This window comes from Ictidomys tridecemlineatus, chromosome 3, assembly GCF_052094955.1.
Source record: "Ictidomys tridecemlineatus isolate mIctTri1 chromosome 3, mIctTri1.hap1, whole genome shotgun sequence".
Classification (NCBI taxonomy): Eukaryota; Metazoa; Chordata; class Mammalia; order Rodentia; family Sciuridae; genus Ictidomys; species Ictidomys tridecemlineatus.
Window position 1 is genome coordinate 164,681,708 of NC_135479.1, and position 19,085 is coordinate 164,700,792.

General features: G+C 36.7%; 1 long non-coding RNA gene across 1 annotated transcript; it reads right to left on the bottom strand.

Annotated features, from left to right (window-relative positions):
• Positions 1-383: 383 nt before the first annotated feature.
• On the bottom strand, positions 384-13,578 carry LOC144375882 (uncharacterized). Its single transcript, XR_013435737.1, has 2 exons — positions 13,504-13,578; positions 384-1,678 (listed from the first exon to the last, which is right to left on the bottom strand). It is a non-coding gene; the product is annotated as an uncharacterized LOC144375882 (long non-coding RNA).
• Between the last annotated feature and the right edge of the window lie 5,507 nt (positions 13,579-19,085).

The window sequence follows — 19,085 nt, forward strand, 5'->3', positions numbered from 1 at the left end:
ATTTGATCTTTTGATGCTGCCCAATAATTCTTTGATGTTCTGTTTGTGGTTTCTTACTATCTTCACTGTGTGAGCAACTTTATTTTTCAGATTGTATACTTCGTCTTCATTATCCGATGTTCCTTCTTCTAAGTGATCTAGTCTGTTGGTTATGATTTCTATTGCGTTTTTATTTGGTTTATTGTATCATTCATTTCAAGGATTTCTGACTGGTTTTTTTTCAGAGTCTCTTGTCGGGGTTTTTAGCCCCCTCCCCCCAGTCTCCTCCTGACCTGTGGGAGAAGCAGGGAAAGCATGCCCTGACCAGGAAGAGACAAGAAAAGTAAAGGTCAACTGGCAGCCTGCACCCAGCCTTCCCTCGCAGGAGGCACCAGGGAGAGGAGTGGAAGCAGGATCTCATTTATTGAGGAAGTACACACAACTTATATACTGTACAGGAGCCAATCAGGATAAAGGTCAGAGGGGTGGAGCGAGTTCACGTGTACACCATCCCATAGTCTGTAAGGGAAGGCATGAGCTATCCACGAGGGCGGGAGAGTCCTGGACCTATCCTGGAGATGGTCTGTTTTTTCCGTCACCACCCACAGCACCGCCTCCTGGCTGATCGCCAGGCGCCATCCCAGCCACATGTGCAACCCCAAGACCAGGAAGCGGGCAGCAAGTCATGCCCTACAGTCTCTTATCTCTTTCTTGAAGTAATCTTTTGCTACCTGTATTTGCTCTTTTATCTGTTTGTTGGAGTGATGGATTTTTGCCTGTATTTGCTCATTTAGGTAATTCTTTAATTCACAGATCATTTAAATTATGAACCTTCTGAACTCCTTCTCTGACATTTCATCAACTTTGCTGTCCGTGAGTTCTGTTATTGTAGTGTCCTGGTTTTTTGAGGCACTTTCCTCCCTTGTCTTTTCTTGTTGTCTATGTGTCTTCCTTTCTTGTACAGTAGATCTGAGATATTATGGTTTCTACTCTATATTCTTATAGTACCCCTCCAGATTATCTGTACCTCACCTTGATGTTAGACTTCCAGACCCTGCTGGTGTCCCTCAATGTATGCTACTGCATCTTAAGGTGGTGGTGGTAGCCAAGGAACTCAAGATAATAGTTGAGGTGCCCCAAGATGGAAGCAATGTCTTACAGAGATGGGGCTGAAACGGTGGGCCTTACACTCTCTTTGGAATACCTGCTCTGAGATGCAGCTGCTTCTAGGCCCTGTCATCAAAAAGTTAGGGGCTACCACATGGGGAAGGCTATGGCAGTGACTGCAGTGTTCCAAGATGGAAGTGGTTTAGGCTTAGGCTCCCAGGTGGGGGTCAGGGGCGAACTCAGATCTACCCTGGACCTGGGTCCTGCATAAGTCAGTGTGGGCGGATCTAGGTCGGGCCTGGGCTCCGGTTGTAGTTGTCAGCCTGGATCATGCGCAGGTTGGTGTAGGTGGATCTGGGCTGCTGGGCTTAACCTCCCTCAGTAGTCTGCTGGCAAGAAGGGGCAGTCCTATGTTGAAGGCTGGGCTCAGGTGGGTGCCTGCCAGTGGAGGGGTGGACCCCGGGCCTGCTCTGAGCCTGGGTCCCATAAAGGCCAGTGTAGGTGGATCTGGGCTGTCAGGCTTGACCTCTCATAGTTATCTGCTGGTTGGAAGGAGCTGGGCTCTGGCGGGTGGTTCAAGATAATTCTTATGCTGTAATGAAAAATAAATATTATATCACAAAAATGTGTGTGAACAATGAGTTTCTATTAAAATGTGAGGAATTATTGTATTCACTGTGTGAGAACTTTAAGATTCTATTCATGTTTCCTTACATTCCTTATATATTATAAAACTTTGTTACTCAAACTGCAAAAGTAACTGGGATAAGTAGTTTGACTTGTTTAAAGTGAGGCCTGTTGTACATTTTATTCTGTTCCCCTATCCCCAAGAGTGTTCTTTAGAACAAGCCAGAAAAAGATGAGCAATTAGTTATAAAATGATAACTAAAGAACAGAGGTATGTAATTTGCTTTCAACAATATATTTCCAGTAGCAATAAATTTATTTTTAAAAATGTTAATTTTACATAGACAGATATAAATATGGTTCTTTTGGTTCAGCAGACAATAATCAAATGATCAGTAGTTTATTCAACTAACATCAATTCTAAAGATCCACAATTTGGTGCAAAAAATAAAACCTTCTTTTACTTGAAATACATCACTAGTTTTTACAGAAAATTATTTTTTTATATGTAAGACCTAAAATTACTAGGAATTCTTTAAGATTCTCCATCTGAATTAGGGTTAGAAATTTAATAGGTAACACAAAAAAAGAAAAAATGTAGAGATGAACTGAGCTTGTTATCTTTTTTCTTTTTTCTATTGCCATCCCCCTATTTTGAGCCCTTGTCATATCAAAAGTGAAAAAAATTCCTAACCAGACTCATGCCATATGTGCAAAATGCTGAAAACATAGCACACACTCCATACATGTTAATTATTTCTGTCACATAACCCCATCCAACTTCCACATTAATTTATTAAAAAATATTATTTCAGTTCATTCTTCTTGCCTCCAAAATAGTTAATATGCCCAAACTAGCAGTGTATTATTTGTGTATGTATACATTCAATTTATAATAAATAATTAAATATATTTAAATAAGCACAGATATTCTTAAAAATATAAAAACATATCAGCTCTTTAGAATAATAATGTTTGATACTTTGACTAAAGTTCAAATTTAAAACATTGATTAAAAGTTACATAGAGAAAAAAAATAGCAATATAAGAACTTGATATTGCTGAGTATAGTGGTGCATGCCTGTAATCCCAGGTACTCGGGAGACTGAGGCATGAGTATCACAAGTTTGAGCCAATCCTGAGCAATGTGTATATATACTGTCTCTAAATAAATAAATAAGAAAATTTGATATTTATAATAAAACTAAAAGACAAAAGAGATGCCAGAATTTTCCATAAATATGTACTCATCTATGGTACATAGCAAATAAATTAATGTTATATATTTATATTGAGAAATGTCTCAAATAATAATTAAAAGATCAAACTGGTAAGGAAAATAAATAATATTTAATTTGATGAACTGGTGAGCACAAGTAATTCATACAAGATAAATATAATTTATAAATAAAACATGGAAGAAATGCTTGATGTAGTTATTAATTTTAAAACGATTCACAAATTAAACACAAGGAGAATACAGGTTTGGAGTCAGACTTTCTGTCAAATCCTAGGAGGTTGGCCACTCTATATAAGTCATAAAATCCTTGCAAAGTCTTTACATCTCTAAGTTTCTGTTCCCCTCTCATATGATCATATTTATCTCACATGATTGTTTAAGGGATTAATTAAAATAACCTTGGTTAAGTACCCAGTACAACTAACACAAAGTATTGTAAATAATCAATACATGGATGTTTCTATGACTATTGCTGCCATTGTTATTACTATATAATATCTAAGAATTTAACTAACTTAAAATCTTCTCCTTCAATATCTCCAAGGTGATGGTAAAATCAGTGTTCCTATTCAATACTATCTGGGTAAATTGTTTCAGTCATAATGCTGCTCATATACATGTAAAATATACATCAGGCAACAGATTAACATCCAAAGTACATAAAAAATAAAACAATACAACAGCTGAATAAATAACCCTATTTAAAAATGAGCAAAGGATCTGAATAAACATTTCTCAAAAGCAGATGTACAAATGGCCAACAAGTATGTGAAAAAGCATTCCATATCACCAATCATCAGAGAAATGCAAATTAAAATCACAATGATCTATCACTTCATACCTGTTAGAATGGCAATTATCAAAAAGACAAAGATAACAAAAATGTAGAGAAAAGGGAATACTTATATGCTGTTAATAGAAATATAAATTAATACAGCCATTATGAAAAACATATGGAGATACCTCAAAAATTAAAAATAGAAGTACCATATGAGCCAGTAATCCCTTTACTGGATATATAGCCAAAGTTGATGAAATCAGTTTACAGAAGAGACATCTGCATTTTCATGTTTATCTAAGTATTGTGCCTTTCCAAGATAAGAATCAACCCAAGTACCCATCAGTAGATGAATAAATAAAGAAAATGTCATTTAGATACATAATGGTATACTCTTCCATCTCAAAAAGAAGGAAATCCTACCATTCAGGACAACATGGATGAACCTGGAGAATATTATGTTAAGTTAACATAATATTAACAAGCACAGAAGGACAAATACTGCATGTTCTCACATATACATGTAATATAAAAAAAGTTAAACTTACAGAAATAGACAACAGAATGATTATGAGAGATTGGGAGGTGGTGGGGTTGGTGGGGGAGGGGGGTGTTAATAAAGGGATGCAAAATTTCAGTTAGAAGAGAAATTCAAGAGATAAGTTAAAACATGATAACTTTAATTAATAACAATTATTAAAAATTGCTAAGACAGTAGATTTTAGGTGTTATTATCATTAAAATATATGTTGTAATGCATGATTTGTGGTTAACTAGCTTGATTTAACCATTCCACAAAGTATCCAGATTTCAAAACAACATGTTATACAAAATAAACCTATAAAATTTTTTTCAATTTCAATAAATAGGGAAAGTTTATATAGATAGATAGAGAGATAGATAGATAGATAGATAGATAGATAGATAGATAGATAGATAGATATAGATATAGATATATAGATAGATAGATATCATATAGATACAGTGAAAATATCCAAGTAATACAGAAATATTTGAGTCATTCATCATTTATAAACTTAAAGCAACAACATAAATATATGCAATCCAAAAATTTTTATGAGACTCCAGTGAAAGATTATGTAGCCACCAATGACATGGTTAAAATAATACTGAATAAAATAAAAGTACATATGTATGTGTTGTGATTGTGACTATGTGAGATGACTATAGACTTTCTTTTCTTTTAATAGGAGAGAGGACAAAAACCTGAACCCACTTGATAACAGAGTACTTTAGGTCATATTCCCCCAAAATAGACCCTGGACTACAACAAGGATTTACCTATAAATAATTTATTGAGGAAGTGCTCCCAAAAGCCATTAGTGCAAGATTATAGAGAGCAGCCAAGGATGGAGAAGGAGCCAAGCCAGAGTGACTTTACTCGAGTCTCTGGCAGAGCAGTTGCAGCCTGATCCTGCAAGAGGAATTATAGGGGCTGGAGATGTGGCTCAAGCAGTAGCACGCTCGCCTAGCATGCGTACGGCCTGGGTTTGATCCTCAGCACCACATACCAACAAAGATGATGTGTCCACCTAAAAAACTAAAAAATAAATAAAATTTTTTTTTAAAAAAAGGAATTATAAATTACACTTAATAGTTTTTCCTTCTAAGGGAAAAAGTTCTAAGCTTTCATATTCTGGCATCAGTCATCCAATAGCCAACAGCTGTCAAGTGGAATATAAGGCTAGAGGCCCAAGCACTTCCTGCTACTTATGGCAAAGAGGGTCTCCTAGCCCCAAGACAGTCCTCTCAAGAGTGGTAGGTGCCATGTGACAAAGGAAATCACGCAGAGACTGGGGAAGGGGTGCTCAGAAGCATTAGAAGGAATCAAAAGGAATCTGGGTAGAACATTACTGGAATTGGCACAGTAAACTCTTTCTTCTTCAATTTCTTTTCAATCATATGTTTGGATCCTACTTTCATATTATAAGAAGGTTACAATTATAGCACCCCCCACCATTGCTGCTATAATGAACAGAAATACTACTGGGATATGTTCAAGGGACTAAGATACAAATATAAGGATCAAATACTAAAGGGTAATATCTAAATTATAGAAGTAGTAGTCAAGGTTCACAATAATTCACCTTATTTGAGGGAGGATATGCAGTCATCAAAATGAAGAGACACTTTGTATACACTACCATCTTACCCATGGCCATTAGGAATGCCCTTCACACACATCTCTCTTCCAACATTGCCATGAAACTAGACACACTGCTTTGGGAGACTATGACCAACCACATCTTCTTTTTTTTTTTTTATATCTTCTTTTCCACTCCTCTCTTGGGGTTCAGGGGAAGTAAAGATTCAAAGAATTATGAAGCTATTGAACTTCACTTGAACTCTGTAATAAGGTCCAAGGTTCAATATTTTAATATCTTACAGAGTTGGATTTTTGAGGTCTTAAGTGATATTTAAGACAGTTACATAGAATAAAATTCAGAAGGCAGCCTTAGGATTCAACTGCAATTTAGAATGTTGCTTCTCTAGGAAATTTCTGTATTTCTGGCAGTGACTTTCTAGTCACTGGTACTTTATCTTAAGGTTATTTGTGAAAGAGGTTTGTTCTAAACTTATTAAACACATCTAATAAATGTAGACATTTGTATATAATTATATATATATAATACACATACAATGAATCAATAAAATATATATATATATACATATGTATCTATAATGAATCATTTTTAAAGCAATTTGACCTGTTATGTTTTAGACGTGGTACCCCCAAAAGTTCATTTGTGAGACAATGCAAGAAAGTTTGGAGGAGAAATGATTGGGTTGTAAGAGTCTTAATCCAATCAGTGATTTAATCCCCTGATAGGGATTAACTGAGTGGTAACTGAAGAGGTGAGGGTGACTGGAAAGGGTGGGAATTGGAGCAATACTTTGGGTGTCGAGAGCCATCCATGGACTATGTGTGGACCAAATGGGCATGGAAGCCCACTGGACAGAATCTGATATTTGGGAACTTCCAGTGGCAATCCTGCTGGTAAGATCGCCCAGATACATGTGAGTCCTATTCAGTTCTGCCAGGTCCCACACAGCACTGGAGAGGGAGACCTGCTATAGCCACACAGCTTCTCAGAGATGGGTGTAATCTGCCAGGATGCCAATCAACCTGTTGACTGCAAGACATCATAAAGCAAGACTCCACCCCTGAAACCTTATCCCTGCCTTTGATATAACCTCTTAAAACCACTGGAGCCATTCTCTAGTTGTTCAGCTCCAGCTCCTGTGTGGGCTGGATCTATCAAGCACTCCATGCTTCTTAAAACTATAATTCTGACTTTGTCTTATTTCTTCACTAATTATTTAAGACTTTATTTTCTGAGGTGATTTATCCCTCCTGCACAGGAAAAATTACCCTGGCGAGGCACTGGCCACCTCGCAATATTTGAGTATATATTTGTACCTGGCAAGTTAAATCTCTCTCTGCTTCCTGATCACCATGTGAGCTACTTCCCTCTGCCACTCTCTTCTGCTATGATGTTCTGCCTCACCTCAAGCTCCGAGTCCTGAGGAATGGAGCCAGCTTTCTGTGAACTAAGACCTCTGAATTCACCTTTCTGTGAACCCTCAAATAAATTTTTCCTCTTCTAAAATTGTCAGATCCTTTAGTCACAGTGAAAGAGCTGACTAAAACATGAACTCATATTCAAATAGTCTCAAAAATATCTGAATATGTTTATCCTTATATAATTCAAAAGACAGAAAAAACCTTGTGTCAAAGGACATTCAATACAACATTCTTTACCAGAGCAAAATGAAGGGGGTGGGGGGAGGGAAAAGCCTGAGGGGAATAACAAAGTATTTAAATTTATTCAATTAAATACTATGGAACATTAATGATAACTAAAGAGTTTTTAATACCACTGGGGAATGATTATACAAAAATACATGGGAAAGTATCATTTATTAGGTATATTTTACTACCTTTAAATAATAAGCATAAATTGAAATCCACCTATATTTTCCTAAACATTTCTCTGGTGGTACTTTGGTCTCTGAATACTCCCTGAATTTCAAATTCAAGCATTCAAATTCAACAGGAATACCAGAGGCATATGTTCCTACTCCCTGGAACATATGCCTCTGGTATTCCTGTTCATTCAACAATTCAAACACAGGCATACAGAGGTAACAAATACATAGTAAGTATGATCCTGAGAGCTAGAAACACAAAAATGACTAATATTTTGTGTCTAATCACTGTGGAATGTATAATCTGAAAAGCGAGTCACATACAGAACAGAGCAACAGAGTAAATACAGTGGAGCCATGGCATAATAGAAGCATTAACACCATGCTCTACAAGCTCAGTTCCTTTGTACATTTAGTTATATTCATATACAGCATTGCTAAAGTCGATGCTCAGAAAATAACTGTTGATTATTTAATTGGCTGATATTCAGGTAAACTAAACTAATGCATCCATTTAACTGAGCAAATAAATGATTCAGCTGGAATCTTTAGACTATCCAGTTGTGTTAGTCAACCTAACAGATAGCAACTCACTTTACTTCTACCAGCATACCTGGAAAGGTATGCGGCAGGGAAAATATCAGTGCATACTGAGAGAGAGGAATGATTTTAGACTTGTACTCTTTTCTCCCTTCAAATCAGAAGTTCTCAAATTTTCATAGGTATAAAATTCATCTGAAAGATCTAACAAAAATGCAAATCCAGTAGCTCTAGGTTGAGCCTGGGAATAAATTATTCAGATGCAATAAAACAGAGACTACTCCTTAACAATGTTAATTAAACAATATTGTAAGTATAATTTTCAACTGTCAACATTACAAATTCTGTCAACTCCTTTACTTGTTAAGATGAAAGAATCTTGTGAAATTGGATTTTTATCATCTAAGGTCTAGCCCTAAGCTGAACTGAAATGCATCTTTGGAAGTGGCATGCTTCAAATTTCTTTGCAGAAAGAAAGTGGGGGTCTTCACAAAAATAGAAGAACAACAGAGAAGATGAAGGGGTTCAAGGGGGAGGAAGGAAGGAAGGAATAAAAAGAGCAGGTACTGGAATGAAGTTAATTGAATTCTGCTATGTATACTTATCACAATGAATCCCACTTTCACATACAATCTTAATACACCAATTAAAACTAAAATAAATATAAGGAAGGCCAGTAGAGAAAGGATGGAGAGGGAGGGATAAGGAGAGAGAAAGGGGAAATACTGGGGAGTGAAATGGAGAAAATTATGTTATGCACATGTATGAATACTTTTATGTATGATTACAATGTGCTAATAAAAAATAATTCCTTGCAGACCTTCACATTGGTGACTAGCACACTAGCACATGTGAACTTTTGCTGACTGATGAATTAGAATTCTGAAAGCAAAAAGTTATGTAAAATGTGAAATTTGTAATTAACTTTTGGGAACACGCTGTCTTTCTCCTAAATGCCTATTATCCACAGTTAATATGTGCACATAAAAGTTTCAGCACTTCAAAAATATGCCACAGTACAGAAAATAAAGAATGCTTAAGACAAAAGAACTTTTTCCAGGGGAAAATTGGCAGTATTTAATTGGATTAGCTGTGTCATTTGAAGTAAGAATTATGTTTGTGACACAGGATGCACAAATTCATGTAATTGTTCCATCGATAGCAATGCAGAGGAAAAAAAAATGAAGACCTATTTCTAGCCTCAGTTCCAACACTAGTAATCTCTGCAATCTTAACCTCTTTGAACTTCACTTTCCAAATTTGTAAAAATCAGAATGTGAATCTTAGTAGATGGTCTCTAGTGCCCCTGCAGTTCTACAAGCCAAAATCAAGGAAATAACAAAAAGTAAAATAAAAGTTCAAGCTAACAGGAAAATGTTGATGTTGAAAGACGTCCAGATTTGTAGGAAATACTATATTGCCATTGCCTTGCACAGTTTCTTTGACTTCTAATAAGTGCTTAGTTAACATTTGATAGATGAGTGAATGAATGAACAGTGAAGTTACATAGAGTAAGATATATGGTTGAACAGTTAATTTATTTATGCTTCTGTAAAAATTTAGCATGTTAACTCTTGATCAGCAAATCAGTGAACACTCAGACTCCTTCTGAAGAGAGGTTATAAAAGAATTGGTAAATATATTTCTTATCTTGCCACATAAGAAAGTAGGTGTCAAGTCCACATGTGAATATCAACTGATAACTTGATTACCAACCTCAGGACAAAGGAGAGTGGAGAGCAAGCTCTAATAAAGGCTTGCTGAGGAAATGTGCTGAGATCTAGAATCAGGTAAGGGTGAAGGGCTGCCAGATGAGGAATTTGTGAAAGTGAGGTAAATGCAAGAGAGAGAGAGAGAGAGAGAGAGAGAGAGAGAGAGAGAGAGAGAGAGAGAGAGAGAGAGAGAGAGAGAGTCCTGTTAGTGATGGAGCCAGTAGCGTCACTTTCCTAGAATCAAGACCTCAAAGAGAATGAAGCTAATAATACATGGCCAGACATTATTGATGGGGGAATTTTAATGTTTGACATCTTAGCATTTGCATCAAGGATGGGAAGAGTAGAAAATATGTTCTTGATTTGTTCTATCCAATATAAGATCTACCAGCCACATGTAGCTCTTGAACATCTAAATGTTTGTTCCAATCTACTATGTGCTCCAAGTATCAAATACTCATTGTATTTCAAAGGTTTGGTACCACCAAAAAGAGGGTGGGGTGTAAAATATCTCATCAATATGTTTTATTGACTGCATGTTAAAATAATACTGTTTGGGATGTGATAAGTTAAACAAAAGTTATTGTATGAATTAATTTTACCTGCTTCCTTACATTCTTTGAAGATGGTTACTAAAAATTTTAAACCACATACGTGACTCACATTATGTTTCTATGGGACAGCTTGGTGTTAGAATGGAAATTCTGCAAAACTTCCAAGTAACACTGGAAAGTTGTATGATTTAATTGCTTTTTTTCCTGTTTCTGTTTGAGCTAGTAATACCACCAGGGTGTGGTGAACTATTGGCTGAGTGGTATTGCAGCTGAGGGGACATTATTCCTTACAGATCCTGAAGAGTCCCTACTCCTGCTGATCTCATTAGCTGCGTTCAACCACTTGTTAGAAATATCTTCTGTCCCCCAAGAATTTGTTCAGTAGTAGTTCTATGTCACTTGGCTGGGACAATGAGAGTAATACTACTGGGCCTTACAAGCCATACAGAGCTCAATATAAAATGCTTCTTGTCTGGTGCTGGGGATACAGCTCAGTTGGTAGAGTGCTTGCCTCGCATGCACAAATCCCTGAGTTCAATCCCCAGCACCACCAAAAAAAAAAAAAAAAAAATTGCTTCTTATCTCTGAACCAGCCAGCCCTGCTTTATCCACCTGACAGGAATCCTCATTGACACTTTGCTTGTTGTGTTTAATTCTCCTGATTTAAAAACCAGTTGTACCACTACCCCTGTTTCTATTTTTCTTTTTCTAATCATTCTCTTCACTACCTTATTTGGACAATAAGCATATTTTTCCAATTACCAATTTTTTTCTCTTATATTTATAAAACTAATGTCCACAGAACATTTATATCATCAGTTCTGTTCTTTTGTTTACAGCCCATTGATAAACATTACTAGTCTGACTTGAATAATTGTGATAGGCAAAGACTATGTGGAATCTCAATGTAACAGACTACCTTGACTAACATCTATATAAATGGTTTCCCTATTGTCGTATTGTAGTCTGAACACCGTTAACTACAGAGTCGTATCCTCACAGTCTAAATTCCTTATAATCTCTAGCATCCTAAAGGTCTTTCTTTTGAATGAAATTTCCTGTCTTCTCAAAGCACACTGTTTCTCCCAATCATACTTCAATTATGAAATTCCTGTCAACTTAAACAATTATTGATATTGAAGCTAAGTATTAATTGTACATGATGATTCTACATTCTGAGTTTGGATGGGACAAGCTTGGAAACAAAGGCATTCTTGTTGATGTTGTATTCTCTGTTGTTGTTCAGTAATTCCACGGGAAGAGTTTTAAATTTTTAATAAAGATTTTAACAAAAATAAACTACTTAGTAAGGCAACTCCCCCTTTTTCTTAAAGTGATGCTTCATAATAAAAAATAGAAGAAATTTTACAGTGTTAAGATTTTTCTTTTTTTTCTTTCTTTTTTTTTCTTTTTTTTTTTTTTTGGTACCAGGGATTAAACTCATCTGTGCTTACCCACTGAGCCACACCCTAAGCCCTTTTTTGTATTTTGTTTAAAGAGACAGGGTCTCACTGAGTTGCTTAGAGCCTCGCTGAGTTGCTAACTTGTTGAAGCTGACCTTGAACTTGCAATCCACCTGTCTCAGCCTCTGGAGCAACTGGGATTACAGGCATGTGCCAGCATGCCCAACTAGGATATTTTCTTTCAGCCTTCTCAAATATAAATGTTTCTATGATGAAATTTTAAATAAAGAAGAAAATGGTATTAGGAACAGATCATCTAGCAAAGTTTTAATGTTGCTTTAGAATATAAGACTTAGAAATATGGTACAAAAACCTATTGGTGATTTTACTGAGTCCTTTTAAGTATGTAACTTCTTAAATTCAACCTGTATTAAAATGTATAAAATTAATCAAATTCTTAAAATTCCCTGCTAAAAAATTTTAAAACATCTCTTAACATGAGTTGTGTGATATTCTGTACTTCTATTGTCCTTCTTTTGAATTCCTCTCATACTTATTATGAACATCATATATTTGATCTCAGAGGGTCCAATGGATGTCCTTCTCACACTGGAGTTAAAAAAAAAAACTAAATTAACTTTCTCATGCACCTATTGTCAAACTACGCTTCATGCAGTTGTTATCTATTCACTGATTCAAGTGCAGCTAATCTTTCCTCTACATTCATATTTCCTTGAGCTACACTATTACAAAGAATCACAGCATAATGATTCTGTACTTAATGAAGAAATAAATGATAACATCTCTACAACATATCATGACCCTTAGGATATCCATATCTGCAACCATCAGAAGTTTGAGAGTGTTCTATTGAATGTACCATCCTGCGCATCACTACCTAGATAAGCAAAAGTCACCATCTACCTTTGTGATCAGCAGTGCCCCAATGTTTGAGACATACCTGACAAGGATGGATCATTCAAAAGGCCTGGAAGTAGGTGTACTGCCTTACACCTGGTATTATGGTCTGAACATTAGTATCCCTCCACAAATGTCCTCACCTCTAATGCAATGGTATCAGTGACCCCTAGCAGAAGTTAACTTGTTGGCATCCTCCAGAAATAGTGTTTGACATCTGCATTCTTTTAATGAAATTAAAAAGTTGTCAGTATCATCAAAGTTTCTTAAATGGTACAGTTTTTTTTCTAATGAAAACTTTGAATATGTCAAATACTTTTTCAACTTCTTTGAAACATATTGAAGAAATTTTGGTGATTCAGAATCCCCACTGTGACCCTCTCCTATTTGTGATATATAATTGCTCTCTGTGACTCTATTTTTCTCCACACCAAACAATTCCATATTGTTATTTTTAGTTACTTTGTCAAGTTTGATCAATTTTTCTTTTCCTTAGCCTGTGGTCATTGGCATCTCTCATTTTTAGTATACTTGCTTCTTTCCAGTTTATCCACTTTTAATCAACCATTGGTTATAAGAGCAGTAATGCTCATTTATCTGATTTGTAAGTAAGAGAAAATGGGCTCAGAAAGTATCCCAGGAACAGTCATTATTTAGAATGCAGGATTTAATGGGAAAACTTTACAACACTTACTTGGGTTACTTAGAATCTCTGCTTCCTCTGGTTCTCATCAATGTTCATGACAGTTGATTCAGAAGGCCTCTGCATTGATAAAAGAAAAACAAGGACTTTGGTTGATTCAGTGGGAGCAGAACTCCTAATTAAGCAGAAAATCTTTTCACTTCTCCCTCTTAATAGTTATTAACAACCAAGGCTAAGACAATAAAAAAAAGTGTTTCCCCTAGCACCATTGATAGTGTCCAAGATGACTGGGGCCTGACCTACCGCAGATGCCAATTTCCAATCCACAAGCTCAATATTGTTAACCAAGAATAAAACCAACCTATCCAAGACCAATGACATTTATTTGAGACTAATTAGGATTGTATTCCAGAAAACACAGATTCAAGCAGATCTTGAAAATACATTCAAAAGTTTTGCAAAATGGAGGTGTATTTATAACTTTAAACTGCAAGAGTATTAGAAACTATATCACTCGTTAGGAATTAGACTAGTGCTGGTAAACATTTACCTGTCTTGTAAGAAAGGGATTTGGTGTGTCTCAGTCTCTGGGTAGCTGGGGGAAGGTGTCCATCTTACAAAGGTCAGCAGAGGCCAATAAGGTTTCAGGAAACTACAGGTTTGTTCCAGTATAAAGGTCAGCTCACAGCTGGGAATGGGTGTGTCTGCAGCCCAGTTCAAAGGTTCAGCTGCAGACAGACTGGACAGGAGGATGAGATGTGATTAAGAATGGCCTCCTGACTCCATTTTAAGTGTCCTGACAAAGGCTGCTCTTCCTCCAAACCACGCCCCCTCCTCCCGTCCTCTCTCTCTTTTTCTTGATGAGGTCTACAGCTTTTTCAACCAAGAATCTGGAACATCATTTGGGCAAAGCTGAAATGAAAGCAAAGTCTATCATCAGACTTACCTGAACCAGGACAGAGACTACTTATTTAGCAATGCCACACCCACTTCTAAGTTATATGTATGTGTGTATGTTCATTTAATGCATATATATTTACTTAGTACACACACACATTTAGTATAAGGGAACAAAACTAAAAATGAAATATAGACTTTGGATGTAAAAACATTTATAATATCAAGGAACTATGGATCCTGAACTAGAGTCAACCCCAGAAGTTATCTGTTCAGTATCCTATTGGCAAAAATCACTTTCTGCCAGTAGAATTAGAGCCACAAGGGATCTGTGACTTCCTCAGGCCCCTCTGAGAGGAAGTAAGAATCAGAACTCTGGTTTTCTATCTCTTAGTAATATCATCCTCCCTCTGCATCCAACAACACTTTATGGATTCATAGTTTTTCAGAGTTGAAAGAAACCTTAGGATTATCTTATGCAAGTGATTTCCTCTGAGGTATCCACACTTACATAATGACACATCCATGAATACGAGGTACTCACTGATTGCTTACTCCACCTCTATTTCTCTCTTTACCACATAGAAATTCACCTGAAGGTTGGGATGCAGCAGCTAAAATTTGTTCAAATTGCTCAGCTGAACCACACTCTTTACCCACATTACTATTCTCTCCAGGAAGGAAGAAATGAGAGTCTCCTTTCACGGCCTGCAATAAGACCAGACTGGTTCTCATTCTTCTTTCATAGTAACAGATGCTATCAATAAATTTGGGGAGACCCTCCATAAACGAAAGCCAAAAGGCTGAGGAAGACAATGCATCTAAGAAGCAACTTCCCTGGAATGCTCAGTGGAGACTGGGGATATGGTAACTTTTCTGATCCAAAGCCCACTGGAAAAAACCCCCTTGAAGTCCCCAAGACTCTAGGAGTCCCTCATCTTTGCCAGCCTAAGGGCAAGGCAGTGAATGAATGTAGATGGATGATCCTATTATTGCGTCAAGTTCAGGTAAACATTGATTGTTGATTAGCAATGCCCCCACATGTCCTTTGATTTTTTTTTTCTGTTCATTGTTACTAATAGCCACACAGGTAACAAACAGGTACATAGTAGAACAAATTCCCTTTCTTAGCTGTTAAATATACTTTGTAGCTACATTTGTGTTTTTAGTCTAATTAGTGATTTAAAATACTAGCAGGCATAAACTGCATTGTAAATTCAGCTAGAAGGAGATTTTATTCACCATGTGTCATTCTAATTAAAAACTGTATTGTCTCCTGAATTGACACAAATTTTATGGTCTTGCTAACAATAGAACCTACACAAAACATCTTTTCCAAAACTAAGTGAACTCCAGAAATGAGGAATAAAATACCATTCATGGGAAAGTATAAATGTGCAGGAAAATCCCCTGTGTCAGTCAGGATTTATCCAGGAAATCAAAAACCTTACTAAGTATTTTAACCAGGTATAATGGTTAATTTTAGATGTCAACTTGACTAGCTTAAGGATATCCAGACAGCATTATTTTTAAGTATATCTGTGAAATTGTATCTGGAAGAAATTGGCATTTGAGTCACTGCACTGAGTAAGGAAGATCCATTCCCACCCAATTGGCTGAGGCCCAAATAAAACAAAACAAAAAAGCAAAACAAATTCTCTCATCCTGTCTTCTGGGTCTGGCACACCCTTCTTCTTCTGTCCTCAGACATCACAATCCCAGGTTTTCTACCTTTTGGAATTTAGACACCAGGATCATCCTTGGTTCTTTGGCCTCAGCCTCAGACTGAGTATTACACCATTAGCTTCCCTTGTTCTGGGGCCTTCAGACTTGGACCGAGCTGTGCTGCTTTCCCTGGTTATCATGAGACTTCTGAGCCTCCATAATTATGTGAGCCAATTTTCCTAATAAATTCCCTCTCACAGAGGTATACATATATATTTATATAAATATGCACAAATTTATATATGTGTACCTATATATTTATACATATATATCTATAAATCCTTTCACTGTAGGTAGGTTTTATTTCATTCTATCTCTAAGGTATGAATAGGTTGACTAATAGATACATCAATCCCATTGATTCTATCTCACTGGAGAGCCCTGAGCAGCACATCAGGAATGAATGGACTCAACATAAGGAATTAAGTATTTATAAAACTGTTAGAAAAAAATGGAGGAACAGAAATCAGGGAGAAGTACCTTATGTTTCAGGTGTGGGGCAGCAAGGAGAAAGGAAGCTGCTGCCACCCAAAAGCAGGGCCATGCAAGTAGCTACTGTCAACTTAGCTGTATAGTTTCAAAATGGGTAAATAACCACCACTACCAGGGGACAAAAAACAAACAAATAAAGATTTCTGCCCATCTTCGCTTTTCTCGTCCAATGTGAGAGCATCTCACTGGCACAGCCCTGCCAGTTTGGAATCCTACTAAGCAAGGAAGTCCAAGAAACAGGATTTCTAAGCTTCTAACTGTGGCAATTCAGGGGAAAGCTAATAAGAGAAAAAGTGCAAATTACAGAAAACAATTCTGAAGCCAAAATTACTCCCCTAGGAAAGCTAAATTCCAAGACCCATCCTCATCATGAGAGTCCAGGAAAATGTTCCTGTTATGGTTTGGATGTAAGGTGTCCCCAAAAAACTCATATGTGAGACAATGCAACATGGTTTAGAGTAGAAATTATTAGGTTATAAGAGCCTTAACTCAATCAGTAGATTGATCCCTTATGGGATTAACTGAGTTGTAACTGAAGGCAGGTAAAGTGTGGCTGGAGGAGGTGAATCTTTGGGGGCATGTCTTTAGGGTATATGTTTTGTATCTGGTGAGTCAGTCTCTCCCTCCCTCCTTCTCACTCCCCCACCCCTCCTTTCTGATGATCATGTGAACTACTTCCCTCCACTACACTCCTCCACCAAGATGTTCAGCCTTACCCTGGAGCCTGTATGAACTGAGACCTTGGAAACTCTGAGCCCCCAAATAAACTTTTCCTTCTCTAATTATGCTTGTCAGGTCTTTTAGTCACAGCAGTAGAAAAAAAATGACTAGAACAGCTCCTGTTATCACTAATACAACTCTAAGATAACAAATTGTTTTTCAACCACATATAAACCATCTCCCCAGGCTTTCTGTGATCCTAGAAGATGAAGTGATCCCTATTGACAAGTGACAATACTAAAAGCCAATATTAATAACATTAGATAGACCCCACCACTAAGACCCACTAAGGAAATTTTATGTGAAATGTTAGCAGAACTGTTCATTCAACAATAAAAATTCCCCTTAAAGGAACACCAAAAGGAAAAGAGGATTCCCCCCTTATAAGGATAGATTCATTCTCCTCAAAATTCTTAAGTGATATTTAGTTTTGCTTTCTGTATAATGATCAAATAATTTATATCAAGAAAAATAACAAATGACTTCATACTTTCTCAAAGATAGTACTTTAAAGAATCACCCTATTTCTTTTCCGCTTGAAGAGTGTTTATTTGTCTTCTGTAGTTTTACATTCTGAACATTTTAGTTTTTCAGTTTCACTAAAAAGTGACCTTTTGATTAGGGGTTTTCCATGCATGTTTCTTTTTCCAGAATAGAATCCAAAGTTTTTCCTCTTACACCAAGTTATAAAAGGCTTCTCTTCTCTAAAGGAATTTTCAAAAATCATTCTAAATCCCTTCTCTTCAATTATTTCTTATGCTTACTATCTTAATATGAAAGGAAAAGGAATAAAATAAAGATCCATCAGTTGCAAAATTTTCATCTTTTAATATCTTATTAATTCTATCCTTCATATGACTCTTTGAAGAACCTACAAAAGGATAATAAATGCATCTGTTGGATCTCACAGTACATCTTCTCCCTAATAGAATAATGAATCTGCCTTCATGCCACAGTAGTGTCTACACAAGTGTTTGACCAGGGAATATGTTATGATCATAAAATTTCAAATGGAATCTCAAAGTAGGCTTTAGGTAGAGAGAATAATTGTTTCAGGATTGAGGCAGAAATGGAGGTTCAGAGCCTGCCCCTCACAAAAGTTCTAGAGAACATAAATTAAAATAATTTATACCAGATGGCTCACACTCTTCCCTATAATCTTCAGCATGCTGACTTTCTTTTATAAATGGGTGACTTTCCCTTTAAGCTGTCTGCAGCCATCATAGTTAATGGCTGAAGATCTTTCCAGAAAGACGTTTCAGGAACAAAGGGAAGCTCAGGCTCCCCTGGGAAAACTGACCATTAAACTGAGTAGACAATTCTCAGGAACACCTGGTCACACACCATCTGAGGATTGCAAGCCAGCACTGGTCAGGTGCTTTGCACCTCTCAGGTTAACCTGTTAAATGGGCGCCTATGGCCTGACTGGCTCCTCAGTGCTGACTGGCTCAGCCCGCCACCGGCAGGAAACTAACTGTAGGTACCAGTTACTCTTATTGACCCCTGGGTATAAATGCCCTCAGGAACCCTGGCTTAGTGTGAATAAATGAAAGACTTGGTCCTTTAACCATTGTTTATAAGGTACTACTTTGTGTAGTACAAAGTTCTGAGTATGTGCTCACTCCATAAAGGAATGCCTAGAGCCATACTGTATCCCTGGGTTTTGATCTCATTCTGCTACTAACAGCTGGGTGATCTTGAGCAAGTTAAAAACCTCTCTAAACCTATGTCTTCACCTTGCAAACTCGGTACAGAAGCAGTAGTACATACCTCAAACATGTAATGAGGAACTTAAGTGA